The 6,325-nt window shown below is 45.0% G+C and overlaps 1 non-coding gene across 1 annotated transcript; it reads left to right on the top strand.

The window, feature by feature from the left end:
- Positions 1-1,355: 1,355 nt before the first annotated feature.
- Positions 1,356-1,427, top strand: trnae-cuc (transfer RNA glutamic acid (anticodon CUC)). Its single transcript has one exon. It is a non-coding gene; the product is annotated as a tRNA-Glu (tRNA).
- The last annotated feature ends 4,898 nt before the right edge of the window (positions 1,428-6,325 follow it).

Below are 6,325 nucleotides of genomic sequence, written 5' to 3'. Positions count from 1 at the left end.
ATTTTGAGATTTGATTATAAATCCAAAGATCCACGATGGCACTGGCGATACACGCGACGTATTGCCGACAGCTCGCAAAATGTCTGGATGTATTTCAGCAGAACCACTGTGGCTGCAATCTGAAGCCCCTAGTTCCCCTTTAAGAAACGTACTGTTGAGCTGTCTAAATTAATCGGCAGTTTAACGAGCTGCTGAAGGACCAGATGGATTTGACTCTCGGGAATGCAGGTGCGGCACCTTTCAGCGATCAGCGAAGGTCAGCCATTACTATTGCCGGAAAAGAGGTCGGTTCGGAAGACCTCAAGCCGGGCTAAATCGACGGGCTATGAAGCATCCCCTGCCCGGCATCTTCTTCGCGAAAGGCCAATTATTTGAAAACAAGATGCATTACGTCAGCGCAACATTGCAGTTTCGGAGGGAAATGAGGGGCTGCTGTCCTCTCTGTTTCATGGAGACATGGCTCAGTTCGGTGGAACAGCCGGAAGGATTCTCGATCCACCGTTCGAAGAAGATAAGACGGTATTGTGGTGCTGGTGGGGGGGGGGGGGGGTGTGGAACAGCGGTGTTGTTTCATGACTAACTCTTCACCTTCTCCGTACATAGCGGTCTTGCCGCACCAGTGTTCCCCCAATCACAACACCCAATGATTGAGTTCTGTCGGTGCTGCTTACCGAGAGGTTCTCTTCATTGATCCGGACGGCACTTCACATACCGCCAGAGCAGATGTTAAGCAAGCAAACCATGTACTGAGTGCCGCAATCGGCAAACAAAGAACTGCCTACCCTGAGGACTTTCAAATCATTGCGGGGGTTTCTATCAGGCTTGTTTAATGAAATCTAGGCTCATTTGTCACCAGCACATCATCCTCAGTACCAGCGGCTCTCGCACACTCGACCACTGTTAGGGCACGATCAGGAAAGCCTACCATTCCACCCCCAGACCATATTTCGGGCATTCTGAACGTCTGGTTTTCTTTCTCCTACCTCCATCCAGGCAGAGGGTGAGGAACAAGACTCCAGATGTATCGCCAACAATATCGCGGGAATCGGAGGGCCGACTACTGAATTGTTTCGAGGCGATAGACAGAAACAAAAATGACCCAGGGCTCATAAGAGAATATGAATGTTACCATCTTTATAAAGACACTGGCGAACGAGTGTTTCCCACCGATTCATACAGTCCAGAGCGTTGCTTAACCGGAAGCACTGGGTGAATACGCGGTATGCAAAGTGCTGAGCAGTAGATTCGTGACAATATTTATCACATTCATTCATTATTATTATTTATCCATTGACTTTGTTTTGCATTTTTCTGATTTGATAGTGTATGTTGCTCTGATCAGCGCTTCATCAGCTTCCCTGGTTGTCTAGTAGTTAGGATTCGGCGCTCTCACCGCCGCGGCCCGGGTTCGATTCCCGGTTAGGGAATGAAAACATTTCCTGCTGTAAATTAATGTGTTGATTTTAAATTATTTTGTGTGTTCATTGCTTCCACAACAACCCCATTCCTGTCTGTGTTTAACCTGCATCCGCCTGATTCAGCGCCATAAACCCACAAAATATAGGAGCAGAATTGGGCCGTCTGGCCCATCGGGTTTGCTTCGACATTTCCTCTCAGCCACATTCTACTGTTTTCTAATGTGTGTACTACCTCTTTCCGTCTGCAAATGCTGCCTGACCCGCTATACACTGTTTCTGCAGCGATTTGTTATTTGTTCTGTATGACACTTGTTAGACAATGAAAACATGACTTTGAAAAAGAAATATCGCAGGTGCAGTCTCAATAAAGTTGGAAATAACTGTGCGAGGTCTTACAGACAACACCCTGCAATCGATACAATGTAGGTTTGATCTTCTTCACTCCTCACTGCACCTCAATCCACTCAGAGACGCTGTCTCTCTGTAGAAGAGGGTGACCATACATTTCCCATATTGGACTCTGGTCCTACTCACTCAGTTTGCCGACATCTCCTTGACTCATCTGCCCGGGGTCATCACTGCTCAAATCTCAGTGAGTATTGTCAGGTCCAGTCGGGTTTATTGCCGTGTGCACAGGGACGGTGAGGGACAGGTACAATGAAAGACTTGCAGCTTCATTACAGGCACGAAAAGACAGACAGTACGCAAAACATAAATTGTACAATTCTGCATCATGAATAAACGGTAGATATAAATCTTGTGCCAATTTCAGACTTGGAAATGATTCATCAGGCAAACTGATAACATAGATTGCGAACTATTATATCCACGGGGTAGCATGCAGACCCAAAAAAGGCCTGTTTATTCCTTTTCTTTAAACAGACAGACAACAGAAAGAAGGGCGAGTCTATAGTCATCTTCAGCCAGCCCTGGCATTCAATAAGATCAGGCTGGCCCGGACTTTTTCTCAATACTCCCCCCACCCCCATACCGCAGCTGCCGGACAAAAGTCGGCCAGTGTCCTCCACCAAATCTTCTACCGTCTCCCCAGGTGAGAAGAGATAAACTCCTGTCGCCCGCCTTTATTTCGACTCCCTGACAGCGTCCCCGGTTTCGATCTGAAGCATATGGATATGAAAGCTGTATAATGGGACATTGTTCTGAGTTTTGCTTAGTATTGATCGGACTTTGGGGAGGCAGAAGCAGTCAGAGTCTGTGGGAGGGAACAACTCTTGGGTGAAACCCTTTCCGCAATTGGATAACACATTGGATTGACATCTGCATACACGAATGGGAGCTAGGTAGTTGCAAATAGTTTGCCGGGATTGGTTGATGTCGGACCATGACACCGCGTCAGTGACAATTGGCGAGGTTGATTTGACGGAAGGTCAGCGAACCGATTTGTCTATGGCAATAGGCCGGGTCGCTCGCTAGACAAGAGAGCAATGGGGAGTCTGTACAGTGAGTGATATGAAACAGCAAAAGCTTTTCGCATTCAGAGACGGTGCTGCCCACTTCGACGAATCAGTCACAATCTCAATCCCCTCTTCCAGCCGCGGCTGAACAACATATCTTATTGTATATGGAAATATTTTTATAAGTTGACAATTCAAGTGTTTTCAGTTAACCGAAATTTCACATGGTGGTCGTGTCATAACGGAGCACTGAAACAAAGTCCAGGAGCAGATTTGTTTAAAAAATTGCTGCTCCTTCATGTCATTTTACCTGTTCGCCCCGACATTTCAGCACCAGTTTACACCCACTCCCCTGCGCTCCACCCGAGCTGTCTTGTAAAGGAAAATCTATAAACGTCCAACTGCATTCACGCAGTCCTTTCACTGAACACGAATATTGACAGCTAAGCGTTCGCTTCAACTTGGGAGGAAAGTGTGGGAGTGAGGGAGTGAGATGTGGAGAGAGAATGAGAGAGAGAGAGAGAGAGAGAGAGAGAGAGAGAGAGAGAGAGAGAGAGAGAGAGAGAGAGAGAGAGAGAGAGAGAGAGAGAGAGAGAGAGAGAGAGAGAGAGAGAGAGAGAGAGGGAGGGAGGGGGAGAGGGAGAGGGGGAGGGGGAGGGAGAGTGAGAGGGAGAGGGAGAGGGAGAGGGAGAGGGAGAATGTGTGTATGGGTTTGTTAGAGAGAGAGGAACATGGAAGTGAGGCAGGGTAGTCACATCGTAGACAGAACAAGGGAGATTTGAAAGGCAGTTAGAGAGAGAGAGTTGACGGCAATTTATCAATTTCATGTTCACTTTCGGCACTGTTTTCCTCCCAGTGTTTTTTTGACCACCAGAGTAACTCACCTCACCGACAAACCGAAGTGGATATTTCCGTCCCTTCACTTAAACACGAACGCTGCAGGACTCGTAAGTATTATCACCGTTTGTACTGAGGAGGAGAAATGGTTCATGCGTTTACACATTGCCCTTTAACAGAGGGAGCAAGAGCACGTTATACTTATTGATGCCATTCTCCCAGTTTCTTCAATTATAAAGGCAATTAACATTAAATTAGTGCCATTAATTCTTAAAATTCCAAAGTTAGTTCTGATTTAGATAGCAAACACGAGGAAATCTGCAGAAGCTGGAAATTCAAACAACAACAGACACAAATTTTGTGTGCGTTGTTGTCTGATTTGGACGCAAGGATTCTGCTCAGTGCGATAAATCGTCCGCTGTCTAACTTAAGGAAGTACGTTGGTGAACGAAACGGGGAGCTCTGCATCCGTACAGTTGTAGAACAGACCGGCATCAATCGCCCTGTTTCTACTCAGAATCTATTGTTAGACACTCGGTTGCAAAGTGAAAATATCGTAGCGAAAAAGTCTGTATTGGCATGTTGATTTGGCTAGTTTCCACCTGTCCATACCCATCAGCAAGTGTATGTTTCATTGCGCTTGTGTGTACACATAGATGTGCGCATAAATATAAATTTGAGTTCACTTTGACGTAATCACCAATTGCGTATAATGCATGATCCCCTCGGTTACATCCCTCACCAGATACAGATGAATTGAGTCACTGTCAGTTATTTTCGTGTAGTAAAAACTCAAGACGTCGACACCACACACCAGTGAGGGGTGTGTGGTGGGAGAAATTTTCAATGTTTTGCGTTGAAGTACTGAATCAGGACCTCCTAATCTGGTACATATTCTCAGCTAAAAATGCTGCGAAAATTGAACTGACAGAAATATGGGATGTCAACTCCACAAATCCTCGAAACTCCTCAGCCGAAGGAACAGGATTTATTGAAGAACGTGTTACCGGTTCCAGATCTGTGCTGGATACGGTACCAGAAATCAGTACCTCGAAATCCATGTCGTTAGTGAAAATCGAATCGTTAAAGTACCGCGTTGAACAGAGAATCAGAATCAGGGTTATTATCACCGGCACGTGACGGGAAATTTGCTAACTTAGCTGCAGCAATTCAATGCAATACATAATCTAACAGAGAGAGAAAATAATAATAATAATAACAACAAATTAAATAAAACATAATAATAATTACATGAGTAAATCAATTTTCTATATTGAATAGATTATGATAAATACGTAGAAACAGAAAAACTGTATATCAATAAAGTGAGGTAGTGTTCTAAGCTTCATAGTCCATTCGTGATTCTGATTGCACAGGGGAAGAAGCTGTTCCTGAACCGCTGAATGTGTGTTTCTGTTTCATAACCTTAGACTCCCAAGGTCTTCCCTGATATCCGGTGCCATCTGTGTCGACGTTGCTCCTTTGCAGATTGGAAGAATTTTCATCGGCAGTGTCGTGACGGTCTATTATCGCCCCTCATTTATGAGCTGTCCTTACTGTGTGAGGCTGATGACGCGACGTAGCCGGACAACGGGTTGCAATGAGAATATTTAGGCTGCAATTGGTTCGTTCAGTGAGGGCACAAACTGGACAAAAGTGTTTATTTTGAATAAACAGGAAAGCAGGAATGTGTGAGGTCATGTACTTCGTTGGGATTTAAAAAAAAGGATGATCGGTTGCGGTGAGACTGTCAAAGGAAACTGTTCACGAAACAGAGATGGCGAGCCGATGGGTGGATCAGGTATTTTTCAAGGCAACTGCAGATTGTCAACTGAACACATTTGGGGGCAGCACTCAGATAGCATCCAGCGTGTTAAATTTTATTGCTGCGCTGCAAGCAGGGTTCGAACCTGGCGGGGAATCCCCACTGAATTTCAAGTCCAAAGCCTTAACCACTCGGCCATCGCAGCTCCATCAATATTCAGTACCTACCGTAGCACTGCACCTGAAGTGAGCGTTGTACTTGATTTATTTTCGGTAACGGAAATGGTGAATCGATCATGCTTTGGGCTTGTCTTGCAGCCAGTGGCACAGGGAACATTTGGCTGGTAAGAGGAAAGAATAAATTCAATTAAATACTAACAAATTCTGTAAAAAAGCTGAAGATGAAAAGAGGATGGCTTCTACAACAGGATAATGATCCTAAACACACCTCAAAATCCACAAAGGTCTACCTCAAGAGGTACAAGCTGAAGATTTTGCCATGGCCCTCACGATCCCCTGACTTAAACATCATCAAAAGTCTGTGGACAGACCTCAAAAGAGCGGTGCAGGCAAGATGGCCCAAGCATCTCACAGAGCGAGAAGCCTTTTGCAAGGAAGAATGGACACATATCCTCCAAACAAAAATTGAAAGACTCTTAGCTGGCTACAGAAAGCCTTTACAAGGTGTGATACTTGCCAAAGGGGGTGTTACTAAGTACTGGCCACGCAGGTGGCCCAACCCTTTGCTTCGGCCCCTTTTCCTTTTTTTCTTATTTTGAAACTTTAAAAGGTGGAAATAAAAAAGTAATCTTGTTTAAAATATTAAAGAAATGTGTTATCTTTAACTTTATGCCTTTTGGAAATCAGGTCATCTTTTACTCGCTTAGCTGT

The sequence above is a fragment of the Hypanus sabinus genome, unplaced genomic scaffold (assembly GCF_030144855.1).
Source record: "Hypanus sabinus isolate sHypSab1 unplaced genomic scaffold, sHypSab1.hap1 scaffold_333, whole genome shotgun sequence".
Taxonomy (NCBI): Eukaryota; Metazoa; Chordata; class Chondrichthyes; order Myliobatiformes; family Dasyatidae; genus Hypanus; species Hypanus sabinus.
Note: the sequence above shows the minus strand (reverse complement) of the source record. Positions and strands in the feature narration are given on the sequence as shown.